The following is a 13918-nucleotide window of genomic DNA, read 5'->3' as shown; positions in this document are numbered from 1 at the left end:
ATTTTTTTTAGGGACATTGGAACATGAAATATCATCTTTAACATAAAAATTTATAAAGTTTAGAAAATCAAAAATCTGTCAGGTTTTGGGTGCACGTGGGGACTTGTCCTTCACCAACTACCACCAGGTGGCACTGTGTAATTTTTGTGAACACAGTTTGTTAAATATGAGCAATCCTAGTTGTTTTAAGTCAATAAACTGCATTATATTAGATTTGTTTTTGTTTAATGTTATTTTAAGTTCCTGGTAACCTGCTTAAAGCCAACCATCAATATTGGACTGCATTTTCAGGTTGTATGTGAACCATTTTATTACACAATTTCCAGATATACGTAGTACAATTCAACATGGATATACATATATGAAATGGATTCATTGATTTGCATCCATAAACATTAACATACACACTTCCTCTTCTATGAAAGTATGCATACATACTTGGATTACAAAACTTGACTGCAGCTGTCTCAGAACTTCAAAACTGGCAGAAACTTCAAACAGATCCAGATACCAAAAAAGTCAACGCTTACCTTCTTTTGAAAGTCTCTCGTTTTAACGCATCTATGCGATTTTTCACATAGAATTTAACCCCTTGCCATGTCCTGTCCTTGAGGGCCACTGGTGAGGTTTCAATGCACTTCATACAGTCATGGCCAAAAGTTTTGAGAATGATTCAAATGTTAATTTTTACAAAGTCTACTGCTTCAGTTTTTATAATGGCAATTTGCATGTACTCCAGAATGTTATAAAGAGTGATCAGCTTAACAGCAATATTTGATTTTGGGTCCATGGCCTGGAAACTCCCCAGATCTTAATCCCATTGAAAACTTGTGGTCAATCATCAAGAGATGGGTGGACAAACAAAAACCTAGCAATTCTGACAAAATGCAAGCATTGATTGTGCAAGAATGGACTGCTATCAGTCAGGATTTAGTCCAGAAGTTGATTGAGAGCATGCCAGGGAGAATTGCAGAGGTTCTGAAGAAGAGGGGTCAACACTGCAAATACTAACTTGCTGCATTAACTCATTCTGTCAGTAAAAGCTTTTGTTACTCATAATATGATTGCAATTGTATTTCTGTATGTGATGAAAACATCTGACACATGAAAACCAGAGGGCAACAGTTAATGTGAAAATATAATATTTGTGTCATTCTCAAAACTTTTGGCCATGACTGTACACTGGGCTTTCTCAGGAACCTTTCCAGATTCAATACAGTCCATGAGCGTTTTCTCCACCGCCTGAATTTCTTCTTGGCTCCACTTGAGTCTCTTCTTTTGTGGTGGGCCTGAAAAATAATTAGGGGCACATAAGTGTTCTTCAATGAAAAAAGGTTTCAGTCTGTGTGACAGGGCAAGTTATAAAGCTATCACAAAAACATTTTTCAATCACAGCTGTAGTAAAGTATTTAATATTAAAGGGTCAGTTGTCAGCTGTAATAGTTGCCACTGATGAAGCTGACAACTAGTAATGAGTGAAAACATTAATCTCACCAGTCCTTAAAAAAGCATCAGCAGGTACCCTGCCAGCATGCCTAGGTGGGCCCCATGTGGGGGAAAGGAGGGCTGATATATGGGTCCCATATGGGTTTGTCTGCGGGTTCCACAATGGCCCGGCATGGGTTTGCCCATGTAGGGCCCATGTAGGGCCACAGCCCACATGGGCCCTACATGCCCTATATGGTGGTGGCCCACATGGGTTTGCCCATGTATGGCCCATGTGGGCTGTGGCCCTACATGGGCAAACCCATGTGGGGCCATCATGGAACCCGCGGACAAACCCACATGGTCTGCCCTCCTTTTCCCCACATGGGGCCCACCTAGGCATGCTGGCAGAGATGTGAATTATGGCATAAAAACAGAATCCGACGCTGAACAGTGAAAAATGAACACATGATGTGAAACATGATGATTAGGCAGCGCAGCAGGTGATGAGTGAAGATTACTGAGCATCAATAAATGATAAAATAAATCTAGAAACAGAAAAGAAACTAAAGTGGACATAGCAATAAACCAAGAGAGGACAATACTAATCAAAGGAAACTAAATGGAAATGAATGAAGAACAAAATGCAAGAATAAACTAAGAAACTAAAGTAAATACAGAGGAATAAACTGGTATGGCAAGGCCTTTCGAGCAATAATTAATACAGAGGACTGTATGGCAAGAATAAACAGACACTATTTCCAGATAAAAGGTAAAATAATATTGTTGAAGTGCCATGGGTTTGCTGAGACCATATCTAATATTGAGAATAAATATATCTTACAGACCATAACAGTAAATAACTTATCACTTATTTATGTTTTTAATTATATTTGATATATTTATTTCTTCAATATTATTTTTCATGTCAGTGTTAATGTCATGGTGGTGTTCAGTGACTCCATGACACTTTCAGTTTGACTCATTAGGATTTGATGAAGAACCAGATTTGTTCTTTGTAATTTCTGTTCAGTAAAACTATTAATCTATAATCAATAGACAGGTCTATATAAAGAAATAATCCATATTTCTGTCTCATATTTGTGTGGCATTAAAAGGAACTTTTGTTTTTCCACTAAAAGCTCTGGTTTGCACAGTAAATGCCATTTGGGTGAAATTTTATGGATGATGCTCTGATGTCCCATTCTCCTGAAGGCAGCACAGAGCTGCACCACAAGAAACTGACAAACACTGAACAGAAGAAGAGCTATGATTAATGTAGTTACAGTTCTATCCATGTTTTAATGCTGCAGAGTTCAGTTGGTTTGCAAATAGTCCAAAGTTTAAACTGGCATGTTGTTCATCTTTTATCTCCTCATTTTGTGGAATATTTAACAACTAGAAAATGGCACAAAATAATAATATTTTTTCCACTCTGATTGGCTGCTGTTAGGCCTACCGATGTTAACCTGAATGTTCATTGCATTTTTCTTAGACGCCTGTGAAAATAATTTCTATTCCCATGACTTTTTGTTCTCTGGGAAATTATTTCTGATGATAAATACAGAAACAAGCATAAACATCAAAACATCTACAATCATCAGTTAAAAAAAAGTGTGATACTATGATATTTATAGATAAACTTACAATCAGTTCTTGTGAGCTCAGGCACGCTCATGTCCCGTACTTCAGCTGGTGTTGGACCAAGGATGACGGTATCGTCGCTCTCATCGGATGACTGTTTCAACTCCTAAAAATTGACAAGTTTAACAGTAAAATGCCTAAATTAGCTGTTACAACTTAATACAGAGCTACAGAGTCAACTTCAACTTCATGAAGGTATTTAGAAATCCCAAATATGTCACATATTAACAGCATCAAAAGTGTACAGGCTCCATCAGATTACACTGGAGATTCTGCATTTCATGGTGCATAATATGAAAACACAGCACTTAACAGAGGGGGTGGGAGGACAAATAAAGCAAAAGCCTTACTTATATATTTAATACTAACCATGAAGTGATCCACCCAGATCTGTCACAAATACACCAAAAGCTAATATTCTGCTGTGTCCAAATTTGACAGTTAAAAATCAGACACCCACACAGGAGTTAGGTACTGACCGCAGCAAATTACATTTGGACTATGATATCCATTTTCACCTAATCTGACCTATTAACTGTAGGTTAAATGACACAAACTATGCACATTGATTTTATACTTCAACATGCAGGGTTTCCCCCAGAAAACTTGCTAAGCCCGGTGGTCGGGTGCCCAGGTGGTCCACCGTGTTTTTTGTATTAAAAGATGTTAAGTTGACAATAAAAGTAAAAATATCACTGGGTAATTATGTTATGGGAAAACATCATCATTGAACTGCTATATAAACCCACAACTAGTCTTAAAAACAACTAATCAAAAAATACAATTAAAATGAATATCAATTCTGTCCACTTCTGTTAAATCCAAATTAAGTCAGCAGCTCCATTGGGCCCCCAGAGCTTCAGGGGCCCCATAAATGCTAATATTTTAACACAGACCACCATTTGTTTATTGAGATTATCATTGCTGCTAAATTTGACATAATGGTTTCAGCATACATAAATTAAAAGGCTTTAAATTATTTGACATTTATATGCAAGACAGTGGTTCTTAACCTTTTTTGAGGTACCAAACCCACCAGTTTCATATGCGCATTCACTGAACCCTCCTGCAGTGATAAATAAAATATGATTTCCCCAACTAGAAGAACAACTAAAGGAACAACTAGACTGTTACTAAATAAAATTAGCAAAGCTATAAGAAGTCAATAACAGATGAATGTATAAAGGAAAGCAGTTGAACTGGGTCCTACCAAAACATCTCCCGCTGTCAGAGATGACAACACAAATCTTTATTTCTTTGGATATTTAGAAACAACTGGCATTTGAAATAAAATAACTGCAGGAAAGATGTGTTGAGCCTTTTCTTTGTTTAAGAAAAACCTGACTGTGTACTCTTAAATCAAACATTAACTGATATTGTGTTAGCTTCTTCTAATCTAGGCAATTAAAATCAGGTAAATCCTCTTTCACACCTCCAGGGGCAGATCTACTGGGGTGGCATGGGGAGGCAGTTGCCACCCCATGTTTTTGTTTTTTGACAGATTTCTGCTTGTCCTGCATTGGGATAAAATTATTTTCTGGACACAATGATTTTCTGGACACAATGAGTCACAAAGCGATTAGTCCAATCCAGTAATACAAATCAATTAGTAGCAGTATGAAATACATAAAAATAATTAACTATACTATATTAAGAAATTTTATTTAATCCTCAGTGCTACATGAAGCTCATTTTGAAACAATGCAAGTTAAAAACAGATTAAGTCCAATGTTAGGTCTGTGTAAGCCAAATGTGAGAGTGAGACATATCTATCTATTAGAGGTGTGCCGATCAATCGGCCATCGATCATAATCGGCCGATTTCCGTGAAAAAGTGTATGATCGGTGATCGCCGATCACGGTATTGGCACATCTCTATCTAGATTCATACTTAGATACTGGCATATGCTGCCACCCCTGAAAAAATCCCTGCCCTCCTCTTGTCACCCCATAAATATTTTGCTAGATCCGCCCCTGCACACCTCCCTTCTCTTACCTGTGCGGTTATGCACAGGTTACATTAATTTAGCTGAAACAGTTATGCAAAAACAATTTAAAAGTGGGAAAAACACTGTGGGCTAATGCATCTTTCCCTGAGATAATTCACCTTTTAAACTGGAACAGCCGTCACTCCCATCACTGGATCTGCATCTCTGGTTGGGATTTTCCTGGAAAACCCCCCCCCCCAAACATTCAATGATTATAAATGTGTCAAAGCCCTGAAATTCATTTTAACAAAGCAGATTCACTCTCTTCCCCTCAACTAAAGTTATGATGCTGAAGTTAGTTTCTAATTCACAGCTCTTCCCCAAATATCCCAACCTTTATTATTCTAAAGAGAATGTAGTCTGGTGTAATGTGCCCTGAAGGCCCCCCTCCCAGCAGAATCAACCTTTACCCACAAGGTATCCATTTACTTCAGCCTCGTGTTTTAGATCCTCATGTCTATCGTCTCTCCATTCAAAACACATGCAAAAAAGCAAAAACCCTCTTCAATCACACAAGCAGGGTGACTGAAAATAGTGCATATTTCATTATTTCTGCTTTATGAGGTTTGCAATTTGCTAACTTAGCTTTTTATATTTTGCATTTGAGTTATTTTTTGAGCAGTCATATTTTAATAACATATTTTTTAGGTTATCACTTTTATTTTTCTTGTAAGACTGCACATCAATAAATTGAAAATAAAACATGCATGTTTCTTATTAGCTGTACTAGGCTAATGTAAGCTAGCCATCCAAGTGAAGCACAATTGAAACAGTTTTTACAGATCAACACGTTTAAACAGCATTTAAAAGTATATCTGACCGAGTGATATAATGGATAAAAACTAGGAGTCCATTAAGATAACTATAATCTTACCATTTTTTTAGCTCATTCCTCGTCATATGTCGCTCCTCATTCCTCGGATGTGTTAGCATGAATCCCCTCCTTCGGTGTGCAGTAGTCAAAAAGGAGCGCTTGATTTTTCCTCCGGCACACGCCGGAGTTTCTGCTTGGTTGCAAAAAGCATTGAGCTGAGGTTGACGGCCCAGCCCTGTGTTAATAACTAATGACACCTTAACTTTGGCGTCACAACTTTCCCGCGCCATCAATTAAGTTTTAAAACTATGAAATTAATAAGTTACATTTTATTATCTCCCACAGTAATGCTTCAGGAGACAAAATTATTCTTTGTAATGGAAATTTTGTAGGTTCAACACCAGTCAATTCTGCAAAGTTTGAGAGCAAGTTATGGAGGAATGTTGAGGGGGGATGGGCATGGGTGAGGTGGGGACGTCAAATCTCAGGAAGTGTGTGAGATGGCAGCCATTACAGAGAGACTGGGGATAGAGGCTATAGCATATCAGAAAAACAAGATGTGGAAAAATAAATATATAAATTAGGAAAGTTGAAAGAAAGTGACTGAAGAAATGTGAGCCAGTCAACTTGTTTGATTAGCATACTGATTTTGTTATTTTCCCACCGTTCTTTATCTTCAACCAAGCATGTTGAGGGGGATGGGCATGGGTGAGGTGGGGACGTCAAATCTCAGGAAGTGTGTGAGATGGCAGCCATTACAGAGAGACTGGGGATAGAGGCTATAGCATATCAGAAAAACAGGATGTGGAAAAATAAATATATAAATTAGGAAAGTTGAAAGAAAGTGAAGAAATGTGAGGTGGTCAACCTGTTTGATTAGCATACTGATTTTTTTTATTCTCCAACCATTCTTTATCTTCAACCAAGCATGTTGAGGGGGGATGGGCATGGGTGAGATGGGGACGTCAAATCTCAGGAAGTGTGTGAGATGGCAGCCATTACAGAGAAACTGGGTAGATGGCTATAGTACATAAGAAAAACTATATGAGGAAATGTGAGCCAGTCAACCTGCTTGAGTTGCATGCGGATTCTTTATTTCTCTTCTCCCACCATTCTTTATTGTCAACCAAGCATTTTCCTTAAAAAGTTCAAACATGCTATACTTTATAGTTCAGCATGTTTCCCTCCAGGCCATGGAGGGAATGTTGAGGGGGGATGGGCATGGGTGAGGTGGGGACGTCAAATTTCAGGATGTGTGTGAGATGGCAGCCATTACAGAGAAATTGGGTGGAGGCCTATTGTAGATAAGGAAAACTATATGTGGATAAATATGTGGATAAGATTATACTATTATACTATTATTATACTACTATATATTACTATTATTATACTACATGTGGATAAATATGTGGATAAGATTTTTATTTCTGTTAAATTTTGTATGGGTAAGTCACTTAAAATGATGGACAACACTGCATAACCTTTACATAAAACAAAGAGCAAATAAAGGATTGTGTTCAGCAGAAAGCTTCTGCACTTAATGCACCTAATACTGTCATTTCTACTAAGCAGGCCTAAACATGACCTGTTTGACTTGACTAATGAACATGGAGTGAAATACTTTCTCTTTAGGAATTATTCAATTAGTTTTAATTCAATTTCCAGACATAGAACTGCTATGTTTACCATTTTATTAAGATTCCTGTTTCTTTCAGTCATACCATTCCCCTAGCACACAATGGGATAGAACAGTACCCCATTCCTAGAACTGTTTGATAGAACGTCAGACTTGTCGCATGAAGAATCAGAATCACTTTTATTGCTATTGCTAGTATACAGGGTCATGTGTTAGGAAATTGCTTTGATATATTGATGCAAAATATGACTAAAAAGTAAAAATATGTATGCATGTGCAGAATAGCAGGTAGATAAAGTGGCAGTGTTATGCAACATTCAATTATCTATTGTTAACAGTCTAATGGCTGAGGTAAAGAAGCTGTTCTTGAGAAGTGTTAGTTGCAATCCAACCTGCACGACCTACATCCCTGAAGTACAGGTCATGTAAATGTTGGAGGTTGCACCCAATCACCTTTTCATCAGTATGCATGATGTGTTGTAATCTAGGTTTGTCCTTGGTTGTGGTTCCATTGTACCCAGTGACAGAGGTGGTGAGGACGGACTTGATGATGGCTGTGTTAAACTGCACCAACACTCAATTGGCAGTTTGAGTTCTCTCAGCTGCCATAGCTAGAACAACTTGTTCTGGGCCTTTATGATAAAGGAGCTGATGGTTGGCTCCCACTTGAAGTCCTGGATGATGGTGATGTCCAGGAAGCAGAATGAGTCCAAATTGGAGATAGAAAGGACTCTGAGAGGGGATGATGGGTCTGTGACTTTCCTAAGTCCATCATTAACTCCACTGTCTTCTGGGTATTGAGCTTGAAGTAGCTGCACCAAGCCACCACCTCTAGTGTGACCCTTTTTTATTTTAGTTTCCAACTCCTTTATCCATGGAGGGTATTCTCTCTGTGTTATGGCCACTCTTCCATCACAAAGGTCCAGAAAACAAAAATGCCAGAGTAGTCCTTCAGGAGAAGGTTTTTGACTCACTCAAAAACAATAAAAAGCACTCACGGAGACTTTTCCTGTGTCAAAGGAGTTTCTTTTACTTATAAAAATAACAAAAAATAATCTCCGAGTTGACTTCAAATAAAACGTTAATTTGCGGTACAAAAACTCTGTTTCACTCCTCACTCCTTCACCCAACAATCAGATCAGCCCCAACAGCTGCTTCTGCCTGTTAATCACTGCAGGAGGAGGGTCTAAGCAAAACAAATAAATACATACATAAATAAATAAATAAATATACAACAATAGAGGTACAATACAACTGGAGGTGGGGCACAATGGCGAGCGCCTGGTGGCCGGGCTTTTACCCACGGAGCCCGGCCGGGCTCAGCCCGAAGAGGAGACGTGGGTCCCCCTTCCAATGGGCTCACCACCTGTCGGAGGGGCCAAAGGGGTCGGGTACAATGTGTAATGGGCGGCGGCCGAAGGAGGGGACCCTGGCGGTCTGATCCTCGGCTGCAGAAGCTGGCTCTTGGGACGTGGAACGTCACTTCTCTGGTGGGGAAGGAACAGGTGCCAGTGTGCGAGGCTGAGAGGTTCTGGGTAGAACCTCTCAGCTTGAAGTAGCTGAGAGGTTACTCGAAAGGGTAGCCTCCTTCCGCCTACGGGTGGGGGTAAGAGTTCTGACTGTTGTATGTGCTTATGGGCCGAACAACAGTTCAGATTACCCACCCTTCTTGGAGTCCTTAGAGGGGGTACTGGAGAGTGCCCCTCCTGGGGACTCCCTTGTTCTGCTGGGGGACTTCAACGCTCACGTGGGCAATGACGGTGAGACCTGGAGGGGCGTGGTTGGGAGGAACGGCCCCCCCAATCTGAACTTGAGTGGTGTTCTGTTATTGGACTTCTGTGCTCGTCACGGATTGTCCATCATGAACACCATGTTAAAGCATAAGGGTGTCCATATGTGCACTTGGCACCAGGACACCCTAGGCCGCAGGTTGGATGATCGATTTTGTCGTCGTTTCATCGGATCTGCGGCCGTATGTCTTGGACACTCGGGTGAAGAGAGGTGCGGAGCTGTCCACTGACCACTACCTGGTGGTGAGTTGGCTCCGGTGGTGGGGGAGGAAGCCGGTCAGATCTGGCAGGCCCAAACGTGTAGTGAGGGTCTGCTGGGAACGTCTGGCGGAGTCCCCTGTGAGACGGAGCTTTAACTCTCATCTCTGGCAGAACTTCGAACACGTTCCGGGGGAGGTAGGGGACATTGAGTCTGAGTGGACCATGTTCCGTGCCTCAATTGCCGAGGCGGCTTATCGGAGCTGTGGCCGCAAAGGTTGTTGGTGCCTGTCGCAGCGGCAACCCTCGAACCCGTTGGTGGACGCCTTCGGTGAGCGATGCTGTCAAGGAGTCCTATCGGGCCTTTTTGGCCTGTGGGACTCCAGAAGCAGCTGATGGGTACTGGCGGGTGAAGTGGCATGTGGCTCAGGTGGTCGCTGAGGCAAAAACTTGGGCATGGGAGGAGTTTGGAGAGGCCATGGAGAAAGACTTCCGTACGGCTTCGAGGCGATTCTGGTCCACCATCCGGCGTCTCAGGAGGGGGAAGCAGTGCAGCACCAACACTGTTTATAGTGGGGGCGGTGTGCTGCTGACCCCGTCCCATCAACTCGGGCCGTGGGCCGTTGGGCGGAATACTTCGAAGACCTCCTCAATCCCACCAACATGCCTTCTGTTGAGGAAGCTGAGCCTGGGGACTCTGGGTCGGGCTCTCCAATCTCTGGGGACGAGGTCGCCGAGGTGGTCAAAAAGCTCCTCGGTGGCAGGGCCCCGGGGGTGGATGAGATCCGCCCGGAGTTCCTTAAGGCTCTGGATGTTGTAGGGTTGTGTTGGCTCACGCGTCTCTGCAATATCGCATGGACATCGGGGGCAGTTCCCCTGGATTGGCAGACTGGGGTGGTGGTCCCCCTGTTCAAAAAGGGGGACTGGAGGGTGTGCTCCAATTACAGAGGGGTCACACTCTTAAGCCTCCCTGGTAAGGTCTATTCAGGGGTTCTGGAGAGGAGGGTCCGTCGGATAGTCGAACCACGGATTCAGGAAGAGCAGTGTGGTTTTCGTCCTGGTCGTGGAACACTGGACCAGCTCTACACCCTCAGTAGGGTCCTGGAGGGTTCTCTGTTGCCACTGATCAGAGGCAAACAATCTACATAAGTTACTTTTAATGGTTTTGATAACCTCATCAGAATAATGTTTCTGGTTGTCGGCAGCAGTGATACTGAACCAAAGAGGTGAAATTTTATCCTGTAAACCTCAAGAGGTTTACTAATGTCCCCTTCTGGCCACCACAGAAACCTCAGAAAGTCCCTGTCCTTTTCATCAACATAAACTTGATAAAACATTGCCTCAATGTCTGCCATAACAGTGATTGCTTCTTGGCGAAACCTTAACAGTACCCCAATCAGGGTGTTTGTTAAATCAGGACCTTGGAGATGTTTCTTGTTCAGAGAGGTTCCTTGAAATGAGGATGTGCAGTCAAACACCACCCTCAGTATGTTCTTTCGCTTATGGTAAACGCCATGATGCGGAATGTGCCAGACATGTCCATTCTCCCTAGTGACTTTGGTGCTGCTTGGCTGAAATATGTGGAATTTAGAGCCAAATGAATGGCAATGGCTTGCTATATTGTGTGGGCATGGGGAAGTCACCTTCCAGTGTAAACTTGTTGAGCTTTAAAGCAAGTAAGACCAATTTTTCTGGTATCTGCCTCAGTATCATCTTGATTAGATCAAGGGAGTCAGAAATGGAACTTTCAAAGGAAAAAAACAGACTTCTTGTTCTGATAGGGTGTGCATTTATGTCATCATATGACCAAATAGTATCATTTGGCATACCACATGGATCACTCATTGTTTGGTATAAATCAGTCTTTCTTTAAGAAAGTTATAGATTTTCCAAATTTATGGTATGAAGCTCAAAGTTAAGGCCTGGCCATGCCCCTTTAACATCCACAAAAACAAAAAAAAAATTGATAATCATTACTCCCCAACACCTTAATGCAGTGGTTCTTAATCTTTTTTGAGGTACCAAATCCATCAAATTCATATGCGCACTCGCTGAACCCTTATGTAGTGATAAACAAAATTATTTTTTTCAAAATTCAAGACATAGGGGGTGACCCAATTAGAGTCTATTTGGGTCACCCCAAGATCACTAAGTCTTCTTCAAAGGTAGAGTCTCTGATAACAGTTCTTCAAAATATAGTCAGTGTTTTCAGTTGAGCTGACTGTCCAGGAACGACCCAAGGTATTTAAAATTTGCCACAATTTCAACAGGTTGACCATCGAGAGAAACTGGATCCACTTTAAGGTCTTGTTTAGATCAAATAATTAGCTCTACATTCTTAAGAGAATGAAAAATTAATAATAAATAAAGACTTTGCAGTATTCTGATTTAGTAATGTAATCCTTCTAGTGCAGGCTCCCAATCTGCCTCTGCGCGAAAGAACGCACACCTTTAATATGTCCTGAGACGCAGGCGGAGTGTCAGGGTCAGACATTGTTAATGATCACACAATCCCTTCACTTTCAAATAAGTTCATCCATAAACATCCTTTTTTGTTGCAATTCTTTTCCAAAATCCACAACTTTGCTTTCTGTGGCGATTGATTGTTTCTCTGCAGCGCAGCTGCACTTTCATTCATAAACTCAATCAGCTGATTTTACTCACTGCCCGCTGGCTGCTTTCTTTGTTCTTCTGTGAGTGATCGGCTGGATCCCACAACTTTGTGCTTTTCTTCAAGTCGTCGGTGAAGGTTTTTGTACTTGTTATGGCCACTCTTGCATCACAAAGGTCCAGAAAACAAAAATACCAGAGTAGTCCCTCAGGAGGAGGTTTTCGACTCATTCAAAAACAATAAAAAGCACTTGGGGAGACTTTTCCTGTTTCAAAGGAGTTTCTTTTGCTTATAAAAATAACAAAAAATAATCTCTGAGTTGACTTAAAATAAAACGTTAATTTGCGGTACAAAAACAATTTCACTCCTCACTCCTTCACCCAATAATCAGATCAGCTCCAACAGCTGCTTCTGCCTGTTAATCACTGCAGGAGGCTGACTGAGTAATTATGTTACCACCCCCATGCCACTAGAGGCAGTAGCAACCCCGAAAAGAATTTGGTACAGAATTTGGTAAAAACTGTGAGCTTTGCTGAAGTAAGAAAAGACACAAGTTCAAATTCATGCTGAGAAGTGGAGCTTCTTCAATCAGTGCGGCAGAGGCTCCACTGAACCCCTGAGACCGACTGATCAAACCCCTGGGGTTCGAATGAACTCACGTTAAGAACCACTGCCTTAATGTCATATTGACCAAATTTGAAGATAGCTCAGAATCTGTAGGAGTTTGTTGAAGTTCGACATGTATGAAAAGTCAAAAATGCCAAAAAATTTGACCCAAAATGGCAACATTTCCTCCAAAAGGCTTTTTTTCTTGTTTCAGTGGGTCCTACCGATGTACCAAATTTCAGCTCTTTACTATTTGCCAGTTAACTTGAGTTTCAATAGTGTGTGTGCGCTTAGCTTCTCAAAGCTAAGAGCGCAGCTTTGAGCTAAGCTGCTTATTTAATATTTATAATAATAAATAATAAATTTATTTATTACAATAAATTTATTATTATTTATTGTAATAAATTTTATTTAATTTATTGCAATAAATTAAATAAAAAAGTAAATACTGGTAAACTTCACTTTAAATTGCAATAAAATAAATTAAATGAAAAATACTCCATTAATCCCACAATGTAAAAAAATAAGTTAAAAATATTACATTTTTACAGTTAAAGTTTAATTTCACCGATAAATTGCAAAACCTCTGACCGACCAATAGAGGGAGCTAGAGAGTGAGCAGATGGTGACGCACTGTTCCGGAACACCTAGCCTAATGGGGACTGCAATAATCTGTGTGACCACTAGGGGCGGTTCCCTTATACACACACACACATTTTGTCTTGGAATGGAATTCGTGGGGACTTCCTGGAAAACTTCACCAGGCATGTTTATACACCATTTTCTACTTGAAAATGGGGTTGTGCCGGTGGGGACCTCAAATTTGGTCCCCACGTGTCATCAGGTCCCCACGTGTATGCACAGAGTCAGGCTGAAGTCCCCACGCGGCAGGTAAAACAAGTACACACACACACACACACACACACACACACACACACACACACACACACACACACACACACACACACACACACGCCCCCTGTGTCCCCTCAGCCTATTTTTAACCTGGAGCTGGACAGCGATGCGGCGGCGCGGCTGCAGCAGATGGGCTCAGAGATTAGATCACATCAGAGCCGCCGCTCTTATTTAAGTTGTGGTGAGCTGCGGCGGTGTAACAGCCAGACCTGCTGTGGGGGTTCAGACACCCCCACAGCGCGGACGGCCACAGGAAGCATGTGGGCCTGCAGGAGCTGAGGAGCAGCGCAAC

The 13918-nt window shown here is 41.4% G+C and overlaps 1 long non-coding RNA gene across 1 annotated transcript; it reads right to left on the bottom strand.

The window, feature by feature from the left end:
• Positions 1-284: 284 nt before the first annotated feature.
• LOC148152594 (uncharacterized) lies at positions 285-13684 on the bottom strand. The gene is made up of 3 exons (XR_015762097.1): positions 5176-13684; positions 3073-3175; positions 285-1289 (listed from the first exon to the last, which is right to left on the bottom strand). It is a non-coding gene; the product is annotated as an uncharacterized LOC148152594 (long non-coding RNA).
• Positions 13685-13918: the final 234 nt, after the last annotated feature.

The sequence above is a fragment of the Poecilia mexicana genome, unplaced genomic scaffold (assembly GCF_051168715.1).
Source record: "Poecilia mexicana isolate PSO_F unplaced genomic scaffold, ASM5116871v1 scaffold_23, whole genome shotgun sequence".
NCBI lineage: Eukaryota > Metazoa > Chordata > Actinopteri > Cyprinodontiformes > Poeciliidae > Poecilia > Poecilia mexicana.
The sequence above is the reverse complement of the archived record's forward strand: the minus strand, read 5'-3'. Positions and strand labels throughout refer to the sequence as shown.